At 47.0% G+C, this 14380-nt stretch overlaps 22 non-coding genes across 22 annotated transcripts; all 22 read left to right on the top strand.

Moving 5' to 3' along the window:
* Window positions 1-148: 148 nt before the first annotated feature.
* Window positions 149-230, top strand: trnas-gcu (transfer RNA serine (anticodon GCU)). The gene has a single exon. It is a non-coding gene; the product is annotated as a tRNA-Ser (tRNA).
* Window positions 231-576: 346 nt separating this feature from the next.
* On the top strand, window positions 577-658 carry trnas-gcu (transfer RNA serine (anticodon GCU)). Its single transcript has one exon. It is a non-coding gene; the product is annotated as a tRNA-Ser (tRNA).
* A 774-nt stretch (window positions 659-1432) lies between these two features.
* trnas-gcu (transfer RNA serine (anticodon GCU)) lies at window positions 1433-1514 on the top strand. The gene has a single exon. It is a non-coding gene; the product is annotated as a tRNA-Ser (tRNA).
* Window positions 1515-2288: 774 nt separating this feature from the next.
* trnas-gcu (transfer RNA serine (anticodon GCU)) lies at window positions 2289-2370 on the top strand. Its single transcript has one exon. It is a non-coding gene; the product is annotated as a tRNA-Ser (tRNA).
* A 346-nt stretch (window positions 2371-2716) lies between these two features.
* Window positions 2717-2798, top strand: trnas-gcu (transfer RNA serine (anticodon GCU)). Its single transcript has one exon. It is a non-coding gene; the product is annotated as a tRNA-Ser (tRNA).
* A 560-nt stretch (window positions 2799-3358) lies between these two features.
* On the top strand, window positions 3359-3440 carry trnas-gcu (transfer RNA serine (anticodon GCU)). The gene has a single exon. It is a non-coding gene; the product is annotated as a tRNA-Ser (tRNA).
* A 346-nt stretch (window positions 3441-3786) lies between these two features.
* On the top strand, window positions 3787-3868 carry trnas-gcu (transfer RNA serine (anticodon GCU)). Its single transcript has one exon. It is a non-coding gene; the product is annotated as a tRNA-Ser (tRNA).
* A 774-nt stretch (window positions 3869-4642) lies between these two features.
* On the top strand, window positions 4643-4724 carry trnas-gcu (transfer RNA serine (anticodon GCU)). The gene has a single exon. It is a non-coding gene; the product is annotated as a tRNA-Ser (tRNA).
* A 774-nt stretch (window positions 4725-5498) lies between these two features.
* trnas-gcu (transfer RNA serine (anticodon GCU)) lies at window positions 5499-5580 on the top strand. Its single transcript has one exon. It is a non-coding gene; the product is annotated as a tRNA-Ser (tRNA).
* Window positions 5581-6568: 988 nt separating this feature from the next.
* Window positions 6569-6650, top strand: trnas-gcu (transfer RNA serine (anticodon GCU)). Its single transcript has one exon. It is a non-coding gene; the product is annotated as a tRNA-Ser (tRNA).
* A 560-nt stretch (window positions 6651-7210) lies between these two features.
* trnas-gcu (transfer RNA serine (anticodon GCU)) lies at window positions 7211-7292 on the top strand. Its single transcript has one exon. It is a non-coding gene; the product is annotated as a tRNA-Ser (tRNA).
* Window positions 7293-7852: 560 nt separating this feature from the next.
* Window positions 7853-7934, top strand: trnas-gcu (transfer RNA serine (anticodon GCU)). The gene has a single exon. It is a non-coding gene; the product is annotated as a tRNA-Ser (tRNA).
* A 560-nt stretch (window positions 7935-8494) lies between these two features.
* Window positions 8495-8576, top strand: trnas-gcu (transfer RNA serine (anticodon GCU)). Its single transcript has one exon. It is a non-coding gene; the product is annotated as a tRNA-Ser (tRNA).
* Window positions 8577-8922: 346 nt separating this feature from the next.
* On the top strand, window positions 8923-9004 carry trnas-gcu (transfer RNA serine (anticodon GCU)). The gene has a single exon. It is a non-coding gene; the product is annotated as a tRNA-Ser (tRNA).
* A 774-nt stretch (window positions 9005-9778) lies between these two features.
* trnas-gcu (transfer RNA serine (anticodon GCU)) lies at window positions 9779-9860 on the top strand. The gene has a single exon. It is a non-coding gene; the product is annotated as a tRNA-Ser (tRNA).
* A 774-nt stretch (window positions 9861-10634) lies between these two features.
* Window positions 10635-10716, top strand: trnas-gcu (transfer RNA serine (anticodon GCU)). Its single transcript has one exon. It is a non-coding gene; the product is annotated as a tRNA-Ser (tRNA).
* A 346-nt stretch (window positions 10717-11062) lies between these two features.
* trnas-gcu (transfer RNA serine (anticodon GCU)) lies at window positions 11063-11144 on the top strand. The gene has a single exon. It is a non-coding gene; the product is annotated as a tRNA-Ser (tRNA).
* A 560-nt stretch (window positions 11145-11704) lies between these two features.
* Window positions 11705-11786, top strand: trnas-gcu (transfer RNA serine (anticodon GCU)). Its single transcript has one exon. It is a non-coding gene; the product is annotated as a tRNA-Ser (tRNA).
* A 132-nt stretch (window positions 11787-11918) lies between these two features.
* On the top strand, window positions 11919-12000 carry trnas-gcu (transfer RNA serine (anticodon GCU)). The gene has a single exon. It is a non-coding gene; the product is annotated as a tRNA-Ser (tRNA).
* A 560-nt stretch (window positions 12001-12560) lies between these two features.
* trnas-gcu (transfer RNA serine (anticodon GCU)) lies at window positions 12561-12642 on the top strand. Its single transcript has one exon. It is a non-coding gene; the product is annotated as a tRNA-Ser (tRNA).
* Window positions 12643-13202: 560 nt separating this feature from the next.
* Window positions 13203-13284, top strand: trnas-gcu (transfer RNA serine (anticodon GCU)). Its single transcript has one exon. It is a non-coding gene; the product is annotated as a tRNA-Ser (tRNA).
* Window positions 13285-14272: 988 nt separating this feature from the next.
* trnas-gcu (transfer RNA serine (anticodon GCU)) lies at window positions 14273-14354 on the top strand. Its single transcript has one exon. It is a non-coding gene; the product is annotated as a tRNA-Ser (tRNA).
* Window positions 14355-14380: the final 26 nt, after the last annotated feature.

Raw genomic sequence — 14380 nt, 5'->3', positions numbered from 1 at the left:
AATCCCACCTTCGTCGGTGTTGCTTTCTTTAATTTCTGACCATCGTGTCTCCTGCTGTAACTACAGGACCCACAAGTCAGAAAAGCCTTCTTTTGTGCTCTGAAAGTGTTTGCTTCTTTGAAATTGCTATCGACACACAACCACAAACGACGAGGTGGCCGAGAGGTTAAGGCGATGGACTGCTAATCCATTGTGCATAGCACGCGTGGGTTCGAATCCCACCTTCGTCGGTGTTGCTTTCTTTAATTTCTGACCATCGTGTCTCCTGCTGTAACTACAGGACCCACAAGTCAGAAAAGCCTTCTTTTGTGCTCTGAAAGTGTTTGCTTCTTTGAAATTGCTATCGACACACAACCACAAACGACGAGGTGGCCGAGAGGTTAAGGCAATGGACTGCTAATCCATTGTGCATAGCACGCGTGGGTTCGAATCCCACCTTCGTCGGTGTTGCTTTCTTTAATTTCTGACCATCGTGTCTCCTGCTGTAACTACAGGATCCACAAGTCAGAAAAGCCTTCTTTTGTGCTGTGAAAGTGTTTGCTTCTTTGAAATTGCTATCGACACACAACCACAAACGACGAGGTGGCCGAGAGGTTAAGGCGATGGACTGCTAATCCATTGTGCATAGCACGCGTGGGTTCGAATCCCACCTTCGTCGGTGTTGCTTTCTTTAATTTCTGACCATCGTGTCTCCTGCTGTAACTACAGGACCCACAAGTCAGAAAAGCCTGCTTTTGTGCTCTGAAAGTGTTTGCTTCTTTGAAATTGCTATCGACACACAACCACAAACGACGAGGTGGCCGAGAGGTTAAGGTGATGGACTGCTAATCCATTGTGCATAGCACGCGTGGGTTCGAATCCCACCTTCGTTGGTGTTGCTTTCTTTAATTTCTGACCATCGTGTCTCCTGCTGTAACTACAGGACCCACAAGTCAGAAAAGCCTTCTTTTGTGCTGTGAAAGTGTTTGCTTCTTTGAAATTGCTATCGACACACAATCACAAACGACGAAGTGGCCGAGAGGTTAAGGCGATGGACTGCTAATCCATTGTGCATAGCATGCGTGGGTTCGAATCCCACCTTCGTCGGTGTTGCTTTCTTTAATTTCTGACCATCGTGTCTCCTGCTGTAACTACAGGACCCACAAGTCAGATAAGCCTCCTTTTGTGCTGTGAAAGTGTTTGCATCTTTGAAATCGCAATTGACACACAACTGTAATTGATGAGGTGGCCGAGAGGTTAAGGCGATGGACTGCTAATCCATTGTGCATAGCACGCGTGGGTTCGAATCCCACCTTCGTCGGTGTTGCTTTCTTTAATTTGTGACCATCGTGTCTCCTGCTGTAACTACAGGACCCACAAGTCAGAAAAGCCTTCTTTTGTGCTCTGAAAGTGTTTGCTTCTTTGAAATTGCTATCGACACACAACCACAAACGACGAGGTGGCCGAGAGGTTAAGGCGATGGACTGCTAATCCATTGTGCATAGCACGCGTGGGTTCGAATCCCACCTTCGTCGGTGTTGCTTTCTTTAATTTCTGACCATCGTGTCTCCTGCTGTAACTACAGGACCCACAAGTCAGAAAAGCCTTCTTTTGTGCTGTGAAAGTGTTTGCTTCTTTGAAATTGCTATCGACACACAATCACAAACGACGAAGTGGCCGAGAGGTTAAGGCGATGGACTGCTAATCCATTGTGCATAGCACGCGTGGGTTCGAATCCCACCTTCGTCGGTGTTGCTTTCTTTAATTTCTGACCATCGTGTCTCCTGCTGTAACTACAGGACCCACAAGTCAGATAAGCCTCCTTTTGTGCTGTGAAAGTGTTTGCATCTTTGAAATCGCAATTGACACACAACTGTAATTGATGAGGTGGCCGAGAGGTTAAGGCGATGGACTGCTAATCCATTGTGCATAGCACGCGTGGGTTCGAATCCCACCTTCGTCGGTGTTGCTTTCTTTAATTTGTGACCATCGTGTCTCCTGCTGTAACTACAGGACCCACAAGTCAGAAAAGCCTTCTTTTGTGCTCTGAAAGTGTTTGCTTCTTTGAAATTGCTATCGACACACAACCACAAACGACGAGGTGGCTGAGAGGTTAAGGCGATGGACTGCTAATCCATTGTGCATAGCACGCGTGGGTTCGAATCCCACCTTCGTCGGTGTTGCTTTCTTTAATTTCTGACCATCGTGTCTCCTGCTGTAACTACAGGACCCACAAGTCAGAAAAGCCTTCTTTTGTGCTGTGAAAGTGTTTGCTTCTTTGAAATTGCTATCGACACACAACCACAAACGACGAGGTGGCCGAGAGGTTAAGGCGATGGACTGCTAATCCATTGTGCATAGCACGCGTGGGTTCGAATCCCACCTTCGTCGGTGTTGCTTTCTTTAATTTCTGACCATCGTGTCTCCTGCTGTAACTACAGGACCCACAAGTCAGATAAGCCTCCTTTTGTGCTGTGAAAGTGTTTGCATCTTTGAAATCGCAATTGACACACAACTGTAATTGATGAGGTGGCCGAGAGGTTAAGGCGATGCACTGCTAATCCATTGTGCATAGCACGCGTGGGTTCGAATCCCACCTTCGTCGGTGTTGCTTTCTTTAATTTCTGACCATCGTGTCTCCTGCTGTAACTACAGGACCCACAAGTCAGAAAAGCCTTCTTTTGTGCTCTGAAAGTGTTTGCTTCTTTGAAATTGCTATCGACACTTAATCACAAACGACGAGGTGGCCGAGAGGTTAAGGCGATGGACTGCTAATCCATTGTGCATAGCACGCGTGGGTTCGAATCCCACCTTCGTCGGTGTTGCTTTCTTTAATTTCTGACCATCGTGTCTCCTGCTGTAACTACAGGACCCACAAGTCAGAAAAGCCTTCTTTTGTGCTCTGAAAGTGTTTGCTTCTTTGAAATTGCTATCGACACACAACCACAAACGACGAGGTGGCCGAGAGGTTAAGGCGATGGACTGCTAATCCATTGTGCATAGCACGCGTGGGTTCAAATCCCACCTTCGTCGGTGTTGCTTTCTTTAATTTCTGACCATCGTGTCTCCTGCTGTAACTACAGGACCCACAAGTCAGATAAGCCTCCTTTTGTGCTGTGAAAGTGTTTGCATCTTTGAAATCGCAATTGACACACAACTGTAATTGATGAGGTGGCCGAGAGGTTAAGGTGATGGACTGCTAATCCATTGTGCATAGCACGCGTGGGTTCGAATCCCACCTTCGTCGGTGTTGCTTTCTTTAATCTCTGACCATCGTGTCTCCTGCTGTAACTACAGGACCCACAAGTCAGAAAAGCCTTCTTTTGTGCTCTGAAAGTGTTTGCTTCTTTGAAATTGCTATCGACACTTAACCACAAACGACGAGGTGGCCGAGAGGTTAAGGCGATGGACTGCTAATCCATTGTGCATAGCACGCGTGGGTTCGAATCCCACCTTCGTCGGTGTTGCTTTCTTTAATTTCTGACCATCGTGTCTCCTGCTGTAACTACAGGACCCACAAGTCAGAAAAGCCTTCTTTTGTGCTCTGAAAGTGTTTGCTTCTTTGAAATTGCTATCGACACACAACCACAAACGACGAGGTGGCCGAGAGGTTAAGGCAATGGACTGCTAATCCATTGTGCATAGCACGCGTGGGTTCGAATCCCACCTTCGTCGGTGTTGCTTTCTTTAATTTCTGACCATCGTGTCTCCTGCTGTAACTACAGGACCCACAAGTCAGAAAAGCCTTCTTTTGTGCTCTGAAAGTGTTTGCTTCTTTGAAATTGCTATCGACACACAACCACAAACGACGAGGTGGCCGAGAGGTTAAGGCGATGGACTGCTAATCCATTGTGCATAGCACGCGTGGGTTCGAATCCCACCTTCGTCGGTGTTGCTTTCTTTAATTTCTGACCATCGTGTCTCCTGCTGTAACTACAGGACCCACAAGTCAGAAAAGCCTGCTTTTGTGCTCTGAAAGTGTTTGCTTCTTTGAAATTGCTATCGACACACAACCACAAACGACGAGGTGGCCGAGAGGTTAAGGCGATGGACTGCTAATCCATTGTGCATAGCACGCGTGGGTTCGAATCCCACCTTCGTTGGTGTTGCTTTCTTTAATTTCTGACCATCGTGTCTCCTGCTGTAACTACAGGACCCACAAGTCAGAAAAGCCTTCTTTTGTGCTGTGAAAGTGTTTGCTTCTTTGAAATTGCTATCGACACACAATCACAAACGACGAAGTGGCCGAGAGGTTAAGGCGATGGACTGCTAATCCATTGTGCATAGCACGCGTGGGTTCGAATCCCACCTTCGTCGGTGTTGCTTTCTTTAATTTCTGACCATCGTGTCTCCTGCTGTAACTACAGGACCCACAAGTCAGATAAGCCTCCTTTTGTGCTGTGAAAGTGTTTGCATCTTTGAAATCGCAATTGACACACAACTGTAATTGATGAGGTGGCCGAGAGGTTAAGGCGATGGACTGCTAATCCATTGTGCATAGCACGCGTGGGTTCGAATCCCACCTTCGTCGGTGTTGCTTTCTTTAATTTGTGACCATCGTGTCTCCTGCTGTAACTACAGGACCCACAAGTCAGAAAAGCCTTCTTTTGTGCTCTGAAAGTGTTTGCTTCTTTGAAATTGCTATCGACACACAACCGCAAACGACGAGGTGGCCGAGAGGTTAAGGCGATGGACTGCTAATCCATTGTGCATAGCACGCGTGGGTTCGAATCCCACCTTCGTCGGTGTTGCTTTCTTTAATTTCTGACCATCGTGTCTCCTGCTGTAACTACAGGACCCACAAGTCAGAAAAGCCTTCTTTTGTGCTGTGAAAGTGTTTGCTTCTTTGAAATTGCTATCGACACACAATCACAAACGACGAAGTGGCCGAGAGGTTAAGGCGATGGACTGCTAATCCATTGTGCATAGCACGCGTGGGTTCGAATCCCACCTTCGTCGGTGTTGCTTTCTTTAATTTCTGACCATCGTGTCTCCTGCTGTAACTACAGGACCCACAAGTCAGATAAGCCTCCTTTTGTGCTGTGAAAGTGTTTGCATCTTTGAAATCGCAATTGACACACAACTGTAATTGATGAGGTGGCCGAGAGGTTAAGGCGATGGACTGCTAATCCATTGTGCATAGCACGCGTGGGTTCGAATCCCACCTTCGTCGGTGTTGCTTTCTTTAATTTGTGACCATCGTGTCTCCTGCTGTAACTACAGGACCCACAAGTCAGAAAAGCCTTCTTTTGTGCTCTGAAAGTGTTTGCTTCTTTGAAATTGCTATCGACACACAACCACAAACGACGAGGTCGCTGAGAGGTTAAGGCGATGGACTGCTAATCCATTGTGCATAGCACGCGTGGGTTCGAATCCCACCTTCGTCGGTGTTGCTTTCTTTAATTTCTGACCATCGTGTCTCCTGCTGTAACTACAGGACCCACAAGTCAGAAAAGCCTTCTTTTGTGCTGTGAAAGTGTTTGCTTCTTTGAAATTGCTATCGACACACAACCACAAACGACGAGGTGGCCGAGAGGTTAAGGCGATGGACTGCTAATCCATTGTGCATAGCACGCGTGGGTTCGAATCCCACCTTCGTCGGTGTTGCTTTCTTTAATTTCTGACCATCGTGTCTCCTGCTGTAACTACAGGACCCACAAGTCAGATAAGCCTCCTTTTGTGCTGTGAAAGTGTTTGCATCTTTGAAATCGCAATTGACACACAACTGTAATTGATGAGGTGGCCGAGAGGTTAAGGCGATGGACTGCTAATCCATTGTGCATAGCACGCGTGGGTTCGAATCCCACCTTCGTCGGTGTTGCTTTCTTTAATTTCTGACCATCGTGTCTCCTGCTGTAACTACAGGACCCACAAGTCAGAAAAGCCTTCTTTTGTGCTCTGAAAGTGTTTGCTTCTTTGAAATTGCTATCGACACTTAATCACAAACGACGAGGTGGCCGAGAGGTTAAGGCGATGGACTGCTAATCCGTTGTGCATAGCACGCGTGGGTTCGAATCCCACCTTCGTCGGTGTTGCTTTCTTTAATTTCTGACCATCGTGTCTCCTGCTGTAACTACAGGACCCACAAGTCAGAAAAGCCTTCTTTTGTGCTCTGAAAGTGTTTGCTTCTTTGAAATTGCTATCGACACACAACCACAAACGACGAGGTGGCCGAGAGGTTAAGGCGATGGACTGCTAATCCATTGTGCATAGCACGCGTGGGTTCAAATCCCACCTTCGTCGGTGTTGCTTTCTTTAATTTCTGACCATCGTGTCTCCTGCTGTAACTACAGGACCCACAAGTCAGATAAGCCTCCTTTTGTGCTGTGAAAGTGTTTGCATCTTTGAAATCGCAATTGACACACAACTGTAATTGATGAGGTGGCCGAGAGGTTAAGGTGATGGACTGCTAATCCATTGTGCATAGCACGCGTGGGTTCGAATCCCACCTTCGTCGGTGTTGCTTTCTTTAATTTGTGACCATCGTGTCTCCTGCTGTAACTACAGGACCCACAAGTCAGAAAAGCCTTCTTTTGTGCTCTGAAAGTGTTTGCTTCTTTGAAATTGCTATCGACACACAACCACAAACGACGAGGTGGCCGAGAGGTTAAGGCGATGGACTGCTAATCCATTGTGCATAGCACGCGTGGGTTCGAATCCCACCTTCGTCGGTGTTGCTTTCTTTAATTTCTGACCATCGTGTCTCCTGCTGTAACTACAGGACCCACAAGTCAGAAAAGCCTTCTTTTGTGCTGTGAAAGTGTTTGCTTCTTTGAAATTGCTATCGACACACAATCACAAACGACGAAGTGGCCGAGAGGTTAAGGCGATGGACTGCTAATCCATTGTGCATAGCACGCGTGGGTTCGAATCCCACCTTCGTCGGTGTTGCTTTCTTTAATTTCTGACCATCGTGTCTCCTGCTGTAACTACAGGACCCACAAGTCAGATAAGCCTCCTTTTGTGCTGTGAAAGTGTTTGCATCTTTGAAATCGCAATTGACACACAACTGTAATTGATGAGGTGGCCGAGAGGTTAAGGCGATGGACTGCTAATCCATTGTGCATAGCACGCGTGGGTTCGAATCCCACCTTCGTCGGTGTTGCTTTCTTTAATTTGTGACCATCGTGTCTCCTGCTGTAACTACAGGACCCACAAGTCAGAAAAGCCTTCTTTTGTGCTCTGAAAGTGTTTGCTTCTTTGAAATTGCTATCGACACTTAATCACAAACGACGAGGTGGCCGAGAGGTTAAGGCGATGGACTGCTAATCCATTGTGCATAGCACGCGTGGGTTCGAATCCCACCTTCGTCGGTGTTGCTTTCTTTAATTTCTGACCATCGTGTCTCCTGCTGTAACTACAGGACCCACAAGTCAGAAAAGCCTTCTTTTGTGCTCTGAAAGTGTTTGCTTCTTTGAAATTGCTATCGACACACAACCACAAACGACGAGGTGGCCGAGAGGTTAAGGCGATGGACTGCTAATCCATTGTGCATAGCACGCGTGGGTTCAAATCCCACCTTCGTCGGTGTTGCTTTCTTTAATTTCTGACCATCGTGTCTCCTGCTGTAACTACAGGACCCACAAGTCAGATAAGCCTCCTTTTGTGCTGTGAAAGTGTTTGCATCTTTGAAATCGCAATTGACACACAACTGTAATTGATGAGGTGGCCGAGAGGTTAAGGTGATGGACTGCTAATCCATTGTGCATAGCACGCGTGGGTTCGAATCCCACCTTCGTCGGTGTTGCTTTCTTTAATTTGTGACCATCGTGTCTCCTGCTGTAACTACAGGACCCACAAGTCAGAAAAGCCTTCTTTTGTGCTCTGAAAGTGTTTGCTTCTTTGAAATTGCTATCGACACACAACCACAAACGACGAGGTGGCCGAGAGGTTAAGGCGATGGACTGCTAATCCATTGTGCATAGCACGCGTGGGTTCGAATCCCACCTTCGTCGGTGTTGCTTTCTTTAATTTGTGACCATCGTGTCTCCTGCTGTAACTACAGGACCCACAAGTCAGAAAAGCCTTCTTTTGTGCTCTGAAAGTGTTTGCTTCTTTGAAATTGCTATCGACACACAACCACAAACGACGAGGTGGCCGAGAGGTTAAGGCGATGGACTGCTAATCCATTGTGCATAGCACGCGTGGGTTCAAATCCCACCTTCGTCGGTGTTGCTTTCTTTAATTTCTGACCATCGTGTCTCCTGCTGTAACTACAGGACCCACAAGTCAGATAAGCCTCCTTTTGTGCTGTGAAAGTGTTTGCATCTTTGAAATCGCAATTGACACACAACTGTAATTGATGAGGTGGCCGAGAGGTTAAGGTGATGGACTGCTAATCCATTGTGCATAGCACGCGTGGGTTCGAATCCCACCTTCGTCGGTGTTGCTTTCTTTAATTTCTGACCATCGTGTCTCCTGCTGTAACTACAGGACCCACAAGTCAGAAAAGCCTTCTTTTGTGCTCTGAAAGTGTTTGCTTCTTTGAAATTGCTATCGACACTTAACCACAAACGACGAGGTGGCCGAGAGGTTAAGGCGATGGACTGCTAATCCATTGTGCATAGCACGCGTGGGTTCGAATCCCACCTTCGTCGGTGTTGCTTTCTTTAATTTCTGACCATCGTGTCTCCTGCTGTAACTACAGGACCCACAAGTCAGAAAAGCCTTCTTTTGTGCTCTGAAAGTGTTTGCTTCTTTGAAATTGCTATCGACACACAACCACAAACGACGAGGTGGCCGAGAGGTTAAGGCAATGGACTGCTAATCCATTGTGCATAGCACGCGTGGGTTCGAATCCCACCTTCGTCGGTGTTGCTTTCTTTAATTTCTGACCATCGTGTCTCCTGCTGTAACTACAGGACCCACAAGTCAGAAAAGCCTTCTTTTGTGCTGTGAAAGTGTTTGCTTCTTTGAAATTGCTATCGACACACAACCACAAACGACGAGGTGGCCGAGAGGTTAAGGCGATGGACTGCTAATCCATTGTGCATAGCACGCGTGGGTTCGAATCCCACCTTCGTCGGTGTTGCTTTCTTTAATTTCTGACCATCGTGTCTCCTGCTGTAACTACAGGACCCACAAGTCAGAAAAGCCTGCTTTTGTGCTCTGAAAGTGTTTGCTTCTTTGAAATTGCTATCGACACACAACCACAAACGACGAGGTGGCCGAGAGGTTAAGGCGATGGACTGCTAATCCATTGTGCATAGCACGCGTGGGTTCGAATCCCACCTTCGTTGGTGTTGCTTTCTTTAATTTCTGACCATCGTGTCTCCTGCTGTAACTACAGGACCCACAAGTCAGAAAAGCCTTCTTTTGTGCTGTGAAAGTGTTTGCTTCTTTGAAATTGCTATCGACACACAATCACAAACGACGAAGTGGCCGAGAGGTTAAGGCGATGGACTGCTAATCCATTGTGCATAGCACGCGTGGGTTCGAATCCCACCTTCGTCGGTGTTGCTTTCTTTAATTTCTGACCATCGTGTCTCCTGCTGTAACTACAGGACCCACAAGTCAGATAAGCCTCCTTTTGTGCTGTGAAAGTGTTTGCATCTTTGAAATCGCAATTGACACACAACTGTAATTGATGAGGTGGCCGAGAGGTTAAGGCGATGGACTGCTAATCCATTGTGCATAGCACGCGTGGGTTCGAATCCCACCTTCGTCGGTGTTGCTTTCTTTAATTTGTGACCATCGTGTCTCCTGCTGTAACTACAGGACCCACAAGTCAGAAAAGCCTTCTTTTGTGCTCTGAAAGTGTTTGCTTCTTTGAAATTGCTATCGACACACAACCGCAAACGACGAGGTGGCCGAGAGGTTAAGGCGATGGACTGCTAATCCATTGTGCATAGCACGCGTGGGTTCGAATCCCACCTTCGTCGGTGTTGCTTTCTTTAATTTCTGACCATCGTGTCTCCTGCTGTAACTACAGGACCCACAAGTCAGAAAAGCCTTCTTTTGTGCTGTGAAAGTGTTTGCTTCTTTGAAATTGCTATCGACACACAATCACAAACGACGAAGTGGCCGAGAGGTTAAGGCGATGGACTGCTAATCCATTGTGCATAGCACGCGTGGGTTCGAATCCCACCTTCGTCGGTGTTGCTTTCTTTAATTTCTGACCATCGTGTCTCCTGCTGTAACTACAGGACCCACAAGTCAGATAAGCCTCCTTTTGTGCTGTGAAAGTGTTTGCATCTTTGAAATCGCAATTGACACACAACTGTAATTGATGAGGTGGCCGAGAGGTTAAGGCGATGGACTGCTAATCCATTGTGCATAGCACGCGTGGGTTCGAATCCCACCTTCGTCGGTGTTGCTTTCTTTAATTTGTGACCATCGTGTCTCCTGCTGTAACTACAGGACCCACAAGTCAGAAAAGCCTTCTTTTGTGCTCTGAAAGTGTTTGCTTCTTTGAAATTGCTATCGACACACAACCACAAACGACGAGGTGGCTGAGAGGTTAAGGCGATGGACTGCTAATCCATTGTGCATAGCACGCGTGGGTTCGAATCCCACCTTCGTCGGTGTTGCTTTCTTTAATTTCTGACCATCGTGTCTCCTGCTGTAACTACAGGACCCACAAGTCAGAAAAGCCTTCTTTTGTGCTGTGAAAGTGTTTGCTTCTTTGAAATTGCTATCGACACACAACCACAAACGACGAGGTGGCCGAGAGGTTAAGGCGATGGACTGCTAATCCATTGTGCATAGCACGCGTGGGTTCGAATCCCACCTTCGTCGGTGTTGCTTTCTTTAATTTCTGACCATCGTGTCTCCTGCTGTAACTACAGGACCCACAAGTCAGATAAGCCTCCTTTTGTGCTGTGAAAGTGTTTGCATCTTTGAAATCGCAATTGACACACAACTGTAATTGATGAGGTGGCCGAGAGGTTAAGGCGATGGACTGCTAATCCATTGTGCATAGCACGCGTGGGTTCGAATCCCACCTTCGTCGGTGTTGCTTTCTTTAATTTCTGACCATCGTGTCTCCTGCTGTAACTACAGGACCCACAAGTCAGAAAAGCCTTCTTTTGTGCTCTGAAAGTGTTTGCTTCTTTGAAATTGCTATCGACACTTAATCACAAACGGCGAGGTGGCCGAGAGGTTAAGGCGATGGACTGCTAATCCATTGTGCATAGCACGCGTGGGTTCGAATCCCACCTTCGTCGGTGTTGCTTTCTTTAATTTCTGACCATCGTGTCTCCTGCTGTAACTACAGGACCCACAAGTCAGAAAAGCCTTCTTTTGTGCTGTGAAAGTGTTTGCTTCTTTGAAATTGCTATCGACACACAACCACAAACGACGAGGTGGCCGAGAGGTTAAGGCGATGGACTGCTAATCCATTGTGCATAGCACGCGTGGGTTCAAATCCCACCTTCGTCGGTGTTGCTTTCTTTAATTTCTGACCATCGTGTCTCCTGCTGTAACTACAGGACCCACAAGTCAGATAAGCCTCCTTTTGTGCTGTGAAAGTGTTTGCATCTTTGAAATCGCAATTGACACACAACTGTAATTGATGAGGTGGCCGAGAGGTTAAGGTGATGGACTGCTAATCCATTGTGCATAGCACGCGTGGGTTCGAATCCCACCTTCGTCGGTGTTGCTTTCTTTAATTTGTGACCATCGTGTCTCCTGCTGTAACTACAGGACCCACAAGTCAGAAAAGCCTTCTTTTGTGCTCTGAAAGTGTTTGCTTCTTTGAAATTGCTATCGACACACAACCACAAACGACGAGGTGGCCGAGAGGTTAAGGCGATGGACTGCTAATCCATTGTGCATAGCACGCGTGGGTTCGAATCCCACCTTCGTCGGTGTTGCTTTCTTTAATTTGTGACCATCGTGTCTCCTGCTGTAACTACAGGACCCACAAGTCAGAAAAGCCTTCTTTTGTGCTCTGAAAGTGTTTGCTTCTTTGAAATTGCTATCGACACACAACCACAAACGACGAGGTGGCCGAGAGGTTAAGGCGATGGACTGCTAATCCATTGTGCATAGCACGCGTGGGTTCGAATCCCACCTTCGTCGGTGTTGCTTTCTTTAATTTCTGACCATCGTGTCTCCTGCTGTAACTACAGGACCCACAAGTCAGAAAAGCCTTCTTTTGTGCTGTGAAAGTGTTTGCTTCTTTGAAATTGCTATCGACACACAATCACAAACGACGAAGTGGCCGAGAGGTTAAGGCGATGGACTGCTAATCCATTGTGCATAGCACGCGTGGGTTCGAATCCCACCTTCGTCGGTGTTGCTTTCTTTAATTTCTGACCATCGTGTCTCCTGCTGTAACTACAGGACCCACAAGTCAGATAAGCCTCCTTTTGTGCTGTGAAAGTGTTTGCATCTTTGAAATCGCAATTGACACACAACTGTAATTGATGAGGTGGCCGAGAGGTTAAGGCGATGGACTGCTAATCCATTGTGCATAGCACGCGTGGGTTCGAATCCCACCTTCGTCGGTGTTGCTTTCTTTAATTTGTGACCATCGTGTCTCCTGCTGTAACTACAGGACCCACAAGTCAGAAAAGCCTTCTTTTGTGCTCTGAAAGTGTTTGCTTCTTTGAAATTGCTATCGACACTTAATCACAAACGACGAGGTGGCCGAGAGGTTAAGGCGATGGACTGCTAATCCATTGTGCATAGCACGCGTGGGTTCGAATCCCACCTTCGTCGGTGTTGCTTTCTTTAATTTCTGACCATCGTGTCTCCTGCTGTAACTACAGGACCCACAAGTCAGAAAAGCCTTCTTTTGTGCTCTGAAAGTGTTTGCTTCTTTGAAATTGCTATCGACACACAACCACAAACGACGAGGTGGCCGAGAGGTTAAGGCGATGGACTGCTAATCCATTGTGCATAGCACGCGTGGGTTCAAATCCCACCTTCGTCGGTGTTGCTTTCTTTAATTTCTGACCATCGTGTCTCCTGCTGTAACTACAGGACCCACAAGTCAGATAAGCCTCCTTTTGTGCTGTGAAAGTGTTTGCATCTTTGAAATCGCAATTGACACACAACTGTAATTGATGAGGTGGCCGAGAGGTTAAGGTGATGGACTGCTAATCCATTGTGCATAGCACGCGTGGGTTCGAATCCCACCTTCGTCGGTGTTGCTTTCTTTAATTTGTGACCATCGTGTCTCCTGCTGTAACTACAGGACCCACAAGTCAGAAAAGCCTTCTTTTGTGCTCTGAAAGTGTTTGCTTCTTTGAAATTGCTATCGACACACAACCACAAACGACGAGGTGGCCGAGAGGTTAAGGCGATGGACTGCTAATCCATTGTGCATAGCACGCGTGGGTTCGAATCCCACCTTCGTCGGTGTTGCTTTCTTTAATTTCTGACCATCGTGTCTCCTGCTGTAACTACAGGACCCACAAGTCAGAAAAGCCTTCTTTTGTGCTGTGAAAGTGTTTGCTTCTTTGAAATTGCTATCGACACACAATCACAAACGACGAAGTGGCCGAGAGGTTAAGGCGATGGACTGCTAATCCATTGTGCATAGCACGCGTGGGTTCGAATCCCACCTTCGTCGGTGTTGCTTTCTTTAATTTCTGACCATCGTGTCTCCTGCTGTAACTACAGGACCCACAAGTCAGATAAGCCTCCTTTTGTGCTGTGAAAGTGTTTGCATCTTTGAAATCGCAATTGACACACAACTGTAATTGATGAGGTGGCCGAGAGGTTAAGGCGATGGACTGCTAATCCATTGTGCATAGCACGCGTGGGTTCGAATCCCACCTTCGTCGGTGTTGCTTTCTTTAATTTGTGACCATCGTGTCTCCTGCTGTAACTACAGGACCCACAAGTCAGAAAAGCCTTCTTTTGTGCTCTGAAAGTGTTTGCTTCTTTGAAATTGCTATCGACACACAACCACAAACGACGAGGTGGCCGAGAGGTTAAGGCGATGGACTGCTAATCCATTGTGCATAGCACGCGTGGGTTCAAATCCCACCTTCGTCGGTGTTGCTTTCTTTAATTTCTGACCATCGTGTCTCCTGCTGTAACTACAGGACCCACAAGTCAGATAAGCCTCCTTTTGTGCTGTGAAAGTGTTTGCATCTTTGAAATCGCAATTGACACACAACTGTAATTGATGAGGTGGCCGAGAGGTTAAGGTGATGGACTGCTAATCCATTGTGCATAGCACGCGTGGGTTCGAATCCCACCTTCGTCGGTGTTGCTTTCTTTAATTTCTGACCATCGTGTCTCCTGCTGTAACTACAGGACCCACAAGTCAGAAAAGCCTTCTTTTGTGCTCTGAAAGTGTTTGCTTCTTTGAAATTGCTATCGACACTTAACCACAAACGACGAGGTGGCCGAGAGGTTAAGGCGATGGACTGCTAATCCATTGTGCATAGCACGCGTGGGTTCGAATCCCACCTTCGTCGGTGTTGCTTTCTTTAATTTGTGACCA

The sequence above is a fragment of the Brachyhypopomus gauderio genome, unplaced genomic scaffold, assembly GCF_052324685.1.
Source record: "Brachyhypopomus gauderio isolate BG-103 unplaced genomic scaffold, BGAUD_0.2 sc63, whole genome shotgun sequence".
Classification (NCBI taxonomy): Eukaryota; Metazoa; Chordata; class Actinopteri; order Gymnotiformes; family Hypopomidae; genus Brachyhypopomus; species Brachyhypopomus gauderio.
The sequence above is the reverse complement of the archived record's forward strand: the minus strand, read 5'-3'. Positions and strand labels throughout refer to the sequence as shown.